Here is a 12,886-nt window from a genome sequence, read left to right as displayed (position 1 = left end):
ATGGGTTGAGGATCTATCTATAATCAGCAGAACAGTGGATTAGTAAGCCAGAAGAGAGGTCAATATTAAATATCCAGATTAATGCACAGAGAGTATTAAAAGTATAGAAAATATATAAAAGAAAAAGATAAATATGATAGAGTGAAAAGGTCTAACCTAATTGCAATTGGAGATCTAGATGAAGAAGAGAGAATGGGACTAAAGAAATATTTAAATAACTACCCATTGAGAATTTTCCAAAACTGATGGAAGAAATCAAACCACATATTCAAAAAAACAAAAACAAAAAAACCAAAAAACCCCTACAAACTTGTAGCAGGTTAAATACAGAGAAAACTACGTTCAGGCACATCACACATACATTTCTGACAAAGGCAAAAAGAAAATATTAAAAGTTGCCAGAGGGGGAAAAACATTAATTTGAGGAGAGAAATCACAAGATATGGCTGACTTTTCAATAGAAACTATTGAAATCAGAAGATGGTAGAATGGCATCTTTGAAAAAGAGGTGGAGTGGGGAAGGATACTGCCAACTTGGAATTCTATAGTCATTGCAAAGAGTCTTAAAAATGAAGACAAAATAAAGATGCTTTCAAACAAAAGGTAAGAAAATCCCTTATTAGCAGAGTTAATAATTATTAAGCCAGTTATTTAAGCTGAAGGACAATGATCCCAGACGGAATTATAGAATCAGAGTCCCCTGCTGGTTTTTGTGTTAATGATGTCATATATTTTCTTCTACACATTTTAAACTTTAAAAGATACTATAATCATTGTTTTAAGTGTCAATACTATTTTATATTTATCTATTAATTTACCTTTCCCAATACACATTCTGTTTTGCAATTCCATAATTCCATCTGGGCTCATTTTATGTACTACTGAATGGTGGTGAGTCTCCCATTTTGCTTTTCTTCTGCTATCCTGCAGCCTGGACACAAGGCAGCAAAACCGTGAAGTGGGAGCTGGCATGGACAGAGAGGCATACAGGAAAGGTGTCTGGATTAAAGGAGTGTGAAAGAGATTTCTAACATACTCACAGTGAGTGGGAGAAGTTCCCTGGGTTCCTCCCTTTTAATTCTTTCACATCCCACACCCCTAGGCAAACCTATGCCAATGTTGGCAGCAGTGACAGTAGCAGCAGTGAGAGCCCACTGGTGCTTAAAATTCTGAGAAATGGGAAACTTTCTGTCCAGAGAAACTGTTCCCAAAAAGATGAGATGAAATTCCATAGCTTTTTTCCCCCCTCTTTCCTTCTGCCATGTGGTCGTAGACATGGGTGTAGTACAGGAAATGTATGGCAGAGTGAGATGACTAAAGCCAAAGTTTCTGGCTAGAGGACCAAAAAGAGGAGTCCTTGAAAATCAGAAAGTACTTAGGAAGTCAGGGGAAATGAGAATCTTGGGAAAGCAATCATATAAAGTTATATGTGAAGTCCTGTGCTTACCCTGTAGGTTATGTACACGTGGATTTGCCCCTAATGATCATATCAAAAACTTTCAGAATAGAACTATGGGATAGACCACAATCCAGGTCCAAGACAAGATAATGGGTTTTACCCATGAGACAGGCATGAATAGCATTACAAGGCCTTTGAAAACTGAACTAACATCAGAACCAGAATCCACATAAGGCTGGTCAGAAATTGTGGCCTGAACTCAATTAGGTTGCTCATATGTTGAAACAAGAATATCAACATTCCACATAGATAGCATTTAAATAAGACCCGGAGTCTCTTAACATTCTATTCTGAATGTCCAGGATACAAGAAAAATTACTTGGCATACAAAGAACTAGGAAAATTGCAACTCGAATAGAAAAACAGTAAAGAGACACTACTGCCTAGATGACAAAGATGTTGAAATTATCAAAGACCTAAAATCAGCTGTTATAAAAATTCTTCAAGAAGTAAGGATGAGTACTCTTGATACAAATGGATAATATAAAGTCTCAGTAAATAAACAAAAAATTTAAAGAGGAAACACATGGAAATTTCAGAACTGAAAAATTTATTAACTGAAAACTCTATCTCAATGGATAGGGGTGATAACAAAATGGAGATGACAGAGAAAGACGTGAATGAACTTGAAAATAGATCAGTGGAAGTTATCTAATCTTAAGAGCAGAGGAAAAAATATTGAAAAGAAATGAAGAGATCCTTGGGAAATCTCTGGAATAATACTCCAAGGTGCAACACTGTGTCACTGGAATCCAAGAAAGAGAGGGGAAACAGTCCACTGCAGCAAAAAATATTTGCAGAAATGGTTAAATACTTACTAAGTTTGGCCAAAGGCATAGACCTAGAGATTCAAAAAGCTCAGCAAATCCAAAGAGGATACCTCCAAATAAATTAATGCTGAGATACATAAAAATAAAATTGCTGAAAACTAAAGGCAGAGACAAAGTCTTATAAACAAACAAAGACAAATGATGCATTACTTATGGAGAACAAAGGGGAATGATGATTTAAATTACTTTAGATTTTTCATCACAAATTATGAAAGCAGAAGAAAGTGGAACAACATTTTTTAAAGCACTGATAAAAAGAACCATCATCTCAGAATGCTATATACAAAGAAAATATCCTTAGTGAAAGTGAAATAAAGACATTCTCAGATGAAGGAAAACAAAGACAATTCATTGTCAGTAGACCTGTTCTACAATACTTGCTAAAGGAAGTTCTTCAGACAAAAGAGAAATGATATAAAAAGGAAACCTGTAAAATATGAAGGAAAGGCAAGAGAAATGGTAAATAGCTGAATAAAAGTTACAGACTCTTCTAGTCCTCTCCAGTTCTTTAAGAAGGCAGAAAAGGGGAAACAGGATTGAAAAACCAAGATAACACATAGAAAACAAATAATTACATGATATACTTAAATCTAAACATACCCATAATTATACAAAATATGCAAGATCAAAACACAGGTTTTTTTCAAAATTGATGTATTTATTATAATAAACACAAAATTCAGGAACAACAATAATAGGTGGTATTTGGTGATAGAAATGATACTTAAAAAATAGAAGTGGTATAAACAGGAAAAAGGCAGTAACACAGTTAGAACCATGAGACGTCATTAATACTAAACCACAATCTATGAAGAGAGGAGATAAATAAAAGAGTGATAGCTGAGTTTGAAATGAGATATTACCACCTACCAACCAGAATAACTAAAATTTTATCGATCAATCTGACATTGCAACTGTTAAGATATGAAACAAATGGAACTCTCACTTCTTGCTAGTTGAAGTAAAAGTGATAAAGCCACTTTGGAAAACTGACAGAATCTACAAACTCTGACCACATGCATTCATATTGTTTAACAAGTCCACTCTAATTATATACTCAACCAAAATGCAAACACAACAATTCTAAAACAGAGATTTTCTGGATGGATAAAAACACAAGTATATGCTGTCTACAAGACATTCACTTCAAATACAATTATACAGGTAGGTAAAAAGGAGAAGTACACAAAAAGATAAATGACACAAACACTAATTAAAAGAAAGGCAAAGTTGATATATCAATATTAAAGTAGATATCTAACCAAAATAAAAGTTAGCTAGGATAATGAGGGAACATGACATAATGATAAAATGGTCAATTCACCAAGAAGACATACTGTCCCTAAATGTGTATAGACCAAACAATAGATCTTCAAAACATATGAAGCAAAAATCTGACAGAACTGAAAGGACAACACAGACAAATGCACAATTACAGTTAGAGATATCAACATTCCTCACTCAGTAATTGATAGAACAAATAGAAAAATCAGGAAGATACAGAAAAACTCAACAACGCCATCAACCAATTGAAATTAGTTGACAGTTATACAACACCTGCCACTACAACAACAGAATATACATTCTTTACAAGTGCATATGAAATATTCACTAAGATGGATCATAGGCTGGGTAATAAAACAAATCTTGACTAATTAAAAGAATCAAAATCATTCAAACGGTTTCACGTTCATTACAGAATTAAATGATAAATCAATAAAAGAAAGGGAACAGAAAAATCTCTAAACTCTTGGAAACTAAGGAATACACTTCTAATCATCTTTGGATCACAAAAGATGTCTCAAGGGATGTTAGAAAATATTTAAAGTGAATAAAAATGCATTATTTTGAAACTGTATTTAATATAGATTCTAAGAAGTCAAGAATACATATTGTCATCTCCTGGGTAACCACTAAAAACTAACAAAATATATAACTGTTCCAGTTTTCTATTGCTGTATAACAAACCACTCCAAAACTTGACACTTCAAAACATCAATTTATTATTGTCTTTCACAGTTCTGTAGGTTGACCAGACTTAGCTTGGTGGTTCATGCTTGGGATCCTTCATATCATTTCAGGGGTTGCAGCTGGGACTGGATTCATCTGAACGATTGACTGGGCTGGAGGTCCCATGTGGTTTTTTAACTCCTATGTCTTGCAGCTGTCATCCTCTTCATGGCCTGGATTCTTACAAGCTGGCATAGGACTCCAAGATGGAGGAGGTAAAAGTTGCCAAACTACTTAAGAACTACACCTGAATCTCATCAAAGCAGTCCCAGGACCTGCACAGATTCAAGAGAGTGAGAAATAAACTCTGCTTCTTGATAGGAGAGTAATAAAGTAACACTAAAGGAGAGCATGTGGCAATAGGAAATATTATTGTTGCCATCTCTGGAAAACAGTCTTCTACAGTCTTCCCTTTGGACACAACAATTCACATTCCTTCCACATGGGCGAAATAAACCCACTCTCTCTCCCAAGTCCCCTAAATTCTTATTCCAATATGGCATTGGCTTGAAGTCCAGGACCTTGTCATCTAAATCAATTACAAATGCAGATAAGGCTCCTCAGGTGCAGATCCTAAAATCTTTATGAAAATACAATAGGCATAGAACAGTCATCACAATTTTGGAGAAAAACAACTTGGGAGATTTACATTATGAGATATCAAGCTTACTTACTATAAACTGTAATAATTAGGGGAAGGTGATATGGCACAAGAGTAGTCAAATAGGCAAACGAAACCTAATAAGAGTGCAAAAATAGACCCATATATAGGACCAACTTCATTTTCAGCAAAAATGCCAAGCAATTTAATGAAGACGAAAGGAGAATGATTAAAGTTTTCCAATTTCTAATTTTAAGGGAAAAAGTTAGAGCTACAACTTCCCTTTAGACTGTCCATCTGGTATTATGTTAAAATTTTAAGGATCATCACTAAAAAGAATTTTAAAAAGATGTAAATTTATAATCTCACACAAAATGGAGGGAGAATAAAAAAACAAACTCCATACATTCAGTGGAAAGAAAGTAGGAAAGGAGAAGAGCTTAAAAGGAAGGCAGAAGGGATGTTAGAGATAAATGCAAATATATCAATAATCAAAATAAATGTAAACGAGTTGAACTTTCCGTCTCTATTCAAAGACAGGGATTGGTAGATTGATTTCCCTTTAAACCAAGTTATATGTTATTCAAAGAGATATCGGAACTTAAGGACACAGAAAGGATGAAAGTATAACTATCTTAGAATCAGACAAATTAGATGTTAAGGCAAAAACATTAGTAGAGATAAAAAGGTTGGTGATATAATGATAAAGATAAAATTGACCTGGAAGACAACAATAATTTCAATTTCACCTAACAATACAGTCTCAAATATTCATACCAAAAATGAACAGAAATACTAGGTAAATAGACAAATCCATTACCTTAGTGAGAATTTTAACTCATCTTTCTCAGTAATTGACTGTATCAGTTTGCTTTTGTTATGTAATACACTACCCCAAAATTTAGATGCTTAAAACTGCAATCACTTGTTAGCTCATTATATTGTGGGTCAGCAATTTAAACTGACCCACAGTTCATCTGGGTAATTCCTCTGTTGATCTTCACTGGGGCCATGCAAGTTTGATGGCCTTGCTCACATGTCTATGAGTTTACTGGAGTGATAGATAACTGGGCCATATTTATCCCATTATCTATTAAGTTAATGGACCTTGTTCACGTGATAGAAGATCAGAAAAGTAGCAAGGAAACAAATGTTAATGCACAAGCACTTTTCAAGCCTTTGCTTGCATCACATTTGCTAATGTCCTACCGGCTGAAAAAGGTCACATGACCAACCTGGATTCAAAGGGTGGAGGAAGAGATTCCAGTTTTTTCGATGGACCTGCTATCTCATTTCAAGGGTATAGATTTCAGGTGGGAAAAGATTTTGTAACCATTTTTATAGTCTACATATTGATAGAGAAAGAAGACAAAAAAATTAGTAAGGCTATAAGAAGTTTTGAACAATACAAAAAGTTTTGTATGCTTTATATGTAAAACTTGTACTCTACAATTAGAAAATACAAAATCTTTTAAAATGGACATAATACACCTATAAAAATTAATAATATATAAAGTTACAAAACTATTCTCAGCAAAAAACCAAAGAACTGCTCTTTTATAAAAAGAGCAAACTCAAAACTCAGTTAAGCTAGGAATTAGTTACAAGATAACTTTTTAAAAAGCATATTTAGAAATTTTTAAATGTTTCTTAAAAATTAGTTGATCAAAACAGAATTCATAATAGGAATTATAAAATATTTTGAATGTAAAATATTGGGAAGACTGTGGCATAACTTATGAGATATAGCTAAAGTGATATTTAGATAAAAATTCTAGCTTTAAATGTTTACATTAGAAAAGATGAACAATGTAAACTAATGAGTTGTGCACATTGTCTTAAGTTAGAAAAAGAACAACCAAATAAACTCAGGAAAGCAGAAGGAAGAAAGTGAAAAATAACATAAAGTAATGAAATAGGAAACAGATTCACTAGAAAGGTTCTATAAAAACAAATGCTAGTTTTTGAAAAGTTTGATAGACATGTCTCTTACAAGATGAATACAGAAAAAATGACAAAGACATAAACTGTTAAGAAAAAAGGAGAATTACAGATTCAGTAAGATTTATAAAATAGAGACCCTGAACTCATTTAAACAAAACCAAATAAAGACAATATAAGAAAAATATCATTTATGAATCTAGATGCAACTATAAGAAATAAAATATGATAACATCATGTGTGTATATAAATCATGGTCAAGGAATTCAAGAATACTTCAACATTTAAAAATATCTGCCGGCCGGGCGCGGTGGCTCAGGCCTGTAATTCCAGCACTTTGGGAGGCCGAGGCGGGCAAATCACGAGGTCAGGAGATCGAGACCATCCTGGCTAACACGGTGAAACCCCGTCTCTACTAAAAATACAAAAAAATTAGCCGGGCGTGGTGGCAGGCGCCTGTAGTCCCAAGCTACCCCGAAGGCTGAGGCAGGAGAATGGCGTGAACCCGGGAGGCGGAGCTTGCAGTGAGCGGAGATGGCGCCACTGCACTCCAGCCTGAGTGACAGAGCAAGACTCCCTCTCAAAAAAAAAAAAAAAAAAAAATTGCCAATAAAACACCATAGTGTCTGCAGGGAAAAAAAATTGAAAATCTGTCAATGTCATTTAATATATAAATACTTTTGAAAGGGAAAAATATGATTATTCCAAAATATGCAGAAAAAAATGTTTGATAAAATTCAACAGTTGACATGAATTTTATGTTTTTTAAAAAAAAACTTTTTACATAAGAGCAATAGGAGTAAACTTTTTTTTTTTTTTTGAGATGAAGTTTCACTCTTGTTGCCCAGGCTGGAGTGCAGTGGCATGATCTTGGCTTAGTGCAATCTCTGCCTCTTGGGTTCAAGTGATTCTCCTGTCTCAGCCTCCTGAGTAGCTGGGATTACAGGCGCCCTACGCCCAGCTAATTTTTGTATTTTTAGTAGAGACAGGGTTTCACCACGTTGGCCATGGCTGGTCTCGAACTCCTGACCTCAGGTGATCCACCCGCCTCGGCCTCCCAAAGTGCTGGGATTACAGGTGTGAGCCACTGTGCCCAGCTAAAAACTTTTTTAATAATTGAAAGGAATCTAACAGACTTACAGCAAATGTATCACATTTAATAATGAAATATTACAAATATCTTCAAAGTTACAAAACACGAACATCCATTATCACCACTATTATGAACTATGGGATTGAGATTCTAAAATGTTATGATAATAAAGAAATATGAATTACAAGAAATGGAAATCAAGAAAATTTTTATTATTTGCAGATGATGTGAACATGTACATGGAAAACCTGAAAGTATTAAAGAACAAGACTATCAGAATAAACTGGTGATGGTAGTATGCACCTGGAGTCTCAGCTACTCAGGAGGTTGAGGTGGGTGGCTTGGTTGAGCCTAGGAGTTCAAGGCCAGCCTGGGTAACACAATGAGACCCCATCTCTTCATAAAATCTTAATATATTGACAGCAAATAGATGAATGGAATAGAATGTAAAATTCAGAAACAGATCCACAAGTACATTAGAAATTAGGAAATAAGCCCCACTTCAAATCAAGGGAAAATGATGGATTATTCAATAATGGTGCTGTGAAAATTGGCTCACAATAAGGAAAGAAATGCTATTAGATGACTTTCATACTGTGCACAAAAATAATTTTCAGATACATTAAGGACCAAAATATGAAAAGTAAAACTTTAAAACAGAAGAAAATATAGGTAGATATGTTAAAGGTTTGGGTAACAAAAAACACCAATGACAAAAGGTAAGCAGCAGATGACAGCTATTTCAACATATGTAACAGATACGGATAAGTATTTCAAATATTTAAAGTACCAAAAGTCAACAAGAAAAAGATAATCCAGTAAAAAAAAATAGGCAAATGATAGTAAAAAGCAATTTATAGGGGAAAAAGGGCATATACAGAGATGCTCAATCTCACTTGTAATCAGAAAAGTAAAAAATAAAACAAAAAAATCAATTATGTTGAATCCATCAGATAGAAGAAAATTTAAGTCAGTTAATATTCAGTGTTGGCAAGTGTGGGGGTAGTGAACACTCTTGTGCACTGCTAGTAAGTCTAAATTAATACAGGCTCTTTGAAGAGGAATATAGCGGTGATGCAGTCAAGCTCTCGCCTAAACAGATGGAGGATAATTCAAGGAGGTTCAATTTACAAAGAGACTATGAAGATGTGAGCAGAGGAACTGTTACCACTTCCAGATCCAAAGGGACAAGGAGGAGTAAAAGTTCATAGAATCCAGAAAGGGAAAATCTTGTAGAGCTTGCTTTGAGAGGAGCAGCGCTGTTTGGTTGAGGGACACAGCACAAGAAATCTTGTAGGAGGGAGCTGGTGAATAAATACCTAGACTGCACTCTCCCTTAGATATTCTGCTGGGGTTCCTCATTGGATAAATCCAACCAGGAGCTGAAGGGCCCATCGATATAGTTCATAGAGTCAGCCTCCTAGGGCAGGGTAGGATGGAGAAAGGAAGACTCTGAAGGGGCAAACGAAAGTTAACTGGCAACATCAGTAGTTAACGAATTGAAAATATTTGTGCCCTACAACCAGCTATTCCATTGCTAAATATAGTTACAGAAATTTTGTTGTGCATAAGGACACATGTACGTATGTATAGCACAATACTGTTGAGAAGAGTAAGTGAAAAATAACTCAAAATTTTATCAGTGAGGGAATAGAGAGGTAAAATATGGGATGAAAATGTGATGGCATACTGTAGAGCAGTTACATGAATTAATGACATCTTCACTTTTTACGGATGAATATGAAAACAAGTTGATGGAAAAAGTAAAGAATAGAATGAAGCTACATTAGTAAAACCCCGTATTAGTTGGGAGTGTCTTTAGCAACACTGACAGAAAACTTAGCCACAGTTGCTTAATCAAATAGGGGTTTACTTTTCTCATGCTCTAAGAAGCCCAGAGGTAGACTATCCAGAGCTGGTGCAGCTGCTCTAGGATATATACAAAGAGGGTTTTTTCTGTCTCACTGTTCTTAGTGTATGGCTCCATCTTATGGCTTTCAGGTATTTAGTAACAGCCCCAATGCTTAAAATAGAACATTTCAGTTTATTTAGCAATTCTATTAACCTGGGCTTTTCCATGTCTTTAGTATTAGTTTTCAAATAAACTTAAAGTAAGTAAATACTTTTAAAATCAGTTGAATTCAAATCAAGAAGAAACTGAGAAAATATCTATATCTCAGGTGAATAACCTCTGGTGCACATGATGGTATATAAAATGTTTCAGGAAGATGAGGTCCTCTGTGTGACTTGGGGAGGTGAAAGTGTAGGTAGGTTTTAGGATAAGTACCAAGTAGACAATCTGAACAAGATTGAGTCGTGTACATTTCCACACCGCCAGCAATCTTCATCTATGGAACAACAAGAATGTAATCTCTAGTTCTCTCCATTGTCTCAAGAGGGTTTACTAGTTTGGCTTTATAGACAGTGGTTTCTGCTTCTAACCTGCAACTGATTGCACATCTTTGCATTTGAGTAGGTACAGTTTGTTGAAGAGGAAGAAGGGAAATAAAGGGAGTCTTATGAGATAATTTATTCTCTGTTTGACTGTTAGCTGTTGTCTTGTGGATTCTGAGTATGTCTGTGCCAGTTTAGATAATTTAAGTATTTTTAATTATGTCACTACATTATAGAAAATATTTATTTCAAACAAAAATATGGCAATTTGAAAAATGTGACTCCTTTTCTCACACAGAGTATCATTTTCAGTGCAAGGCACTATAACATATGTTTTATTATGAATAACAACAATAGAAATTATACTGACTACCATTTATTCAGTTTATACCATGTAGCAGGTATTGCAGAAAATCATTTATATGGTTTAGTTCACTTAATCCTTATAGCAACCTTATTTATTTTATTAAATAAGCTTATTATTATTATTTTTGAGACAGAGTTTTGTTCTCATTGGCCAGGCTGGAGTGCAATTGTGTGATCTCAGCTCACCGCAACTTCTGCCTCCTGTGTTCAAGCAATTCTCCTCAACCTCCCGAGTAGCTGGGATTACAGGCATGCAATATCACGCCCAGCTAATTTTGTATTTTTAGTAGAGACGGGGTTTCTCCATATTGGTCAGGCTGGTCTCGAACTCCCAACCTCGGGTCATCTGCCCACCTCAGCCTCCCAAAGTGCTGGGATTACAGGCGTGAGCCTCTGCACCCAGCCTAAATAAGCTTACTAAAATATAGGTTTGATTACATTACCTAAATGACTGGCATATAGTAAATGTCCAATTAAGTGTTATTTTAGTATAATTATTGTTATTTTATAGATGACATGGTAGATACATGAAGGGCTTAAGTAGCTTTCTGAAAGCTACATAGCTAGTAAGTGGTAGAGCTGAAATTGGTACTCGCATCTATCTGGCTCCAAGTCTGCATTAACTATAAAACTCTACAACAACTTCTGTGACATTGCATTTAACACTTGAACAAAAACCCTAGCTCAGGATGATATTTATGTTTTGGATTAGGAAACTAGGTTTCATAGAAAATAATTAATAATGATCTTTTTTTTTTCGTGACCTATTCAAGGGCACTTCTGGTTGGTGACAGAGTTGGGTTCCCTGGGAAGAAAATCCTGGTGGAGATTAGTATATGGGACACATTGGGAAGTGCTCTGGAAAGCAATACCTGTGCAAGGAAAGGCAATGAAATAGGATTAGGCAGACGGAGAATATGGGGTGTGATGCCCTCTCAATGAACGCCTCAGCCATCCCCACTGGGAGTTCTAAAGTGGGATTGTCTTCCAGAGTTGTCTTGAGTTGGGATGAGGGCCCCTGAAATTGGAGTCTTTCTATCCCCAAGTTGACCAGTCATTTCTGTAAATAGGAAATGCTATAGGGAACTCAGCTATCTTTGGCAGAGAAAACTCTCAAAGAAGGTTGAGGGCTTGGGGCTGTCTGTTAACTGTACTCCAGCCACTGGAAATAAGTCATTTATTCTTAAAGGCAGATTTGGGAGCCACATCACACATTCACTTCAGTATACAAAACTTTATTAAGAAAAAAATTACTATTTTTCTTTCATCCTATGCTGGTATTCCTATTTTATTTAGAAAATGATGTAAGGACTTTGCGTAATAACTAACCTTTTGTTTCCATATTTTAAGTTCAATCTTGGTACACCGGAGCTAACCATGTGTGTTAATTGTAATATTACCATTAATATGACAGTTAATTATAATATTACCACCAACATAACAGTTAATATAGTTAATTGTAGTATTACCACTGAAAATTCTAGGTGTTTTCATACTCTGTATGGGGGTTATGAACTCCATATGCAACACCAAAAATTGGTTTAATTGAATGAATCTTGAATCCATGATGAGAAGTTGGTTTAAATCTGGCTTAAATGTCCTCTAAAATATTTCACACATAGGGAACTTTGCCAGTTTTTCATTTGTAGCTGTTTTCTTTGTAGAAGTGTTTTGTAGAAGGTTATAGGTTGAGGTTTAGCCCTACTCCTACATGGAAAATTAAGTGAATCTATTCTATACTCTCAACTGAAAAAAAACTGTTAAAAAACAAAAACAAAAAACTTTGACCGCTCTCTCCAATGAAACAAAATGTGTTTTTCTTTTTACAAAAGTTTACATCTTTAAATGAAGCTAATCCTACTGTTTCTCTTAATAGCAAAAATATTAACTATATATATATATATATATATTTTTAGATATTGGGTCTTACTCTGTTGCCCAGGATGGAGGGCAGTGGTGCAATCATAGCACACTGGAGCCTTGAACTCCTGGACTAAAGCAGTCTTCCCAGCTCAGCCTCCTGAATAGCTGGGACTACAGGCATGCACCACCATGTCTGGCTAATGTTTTTAATTTTTTTTTTCAAAGAGATGGGGTCTTGCTTATGTTGTTGCCCAGGCTGGTCTCTAACTACTGGCCTCAAGCAATCCTCCTGCCTTTGCCTCCCAAACATTGGATTATAGGTGTGAGCT

The sequence above is a fragment of the Macaca thibetana genome, chromosome 3 (assembly GCF_024542745.1).
Source record: "Macaca thibetana thibetana isolate TM-01 chromosome 3, ASM2454274v1, whole genome shotgun sequence".
NCBI lineage: Eukaryota > Metazoa > Chordata > Mammalia > Primates > Cercopithecidae > Macaca > Macaca thibetana.
Note: the sequence above shows the minus strand (reverse complement) of the source record.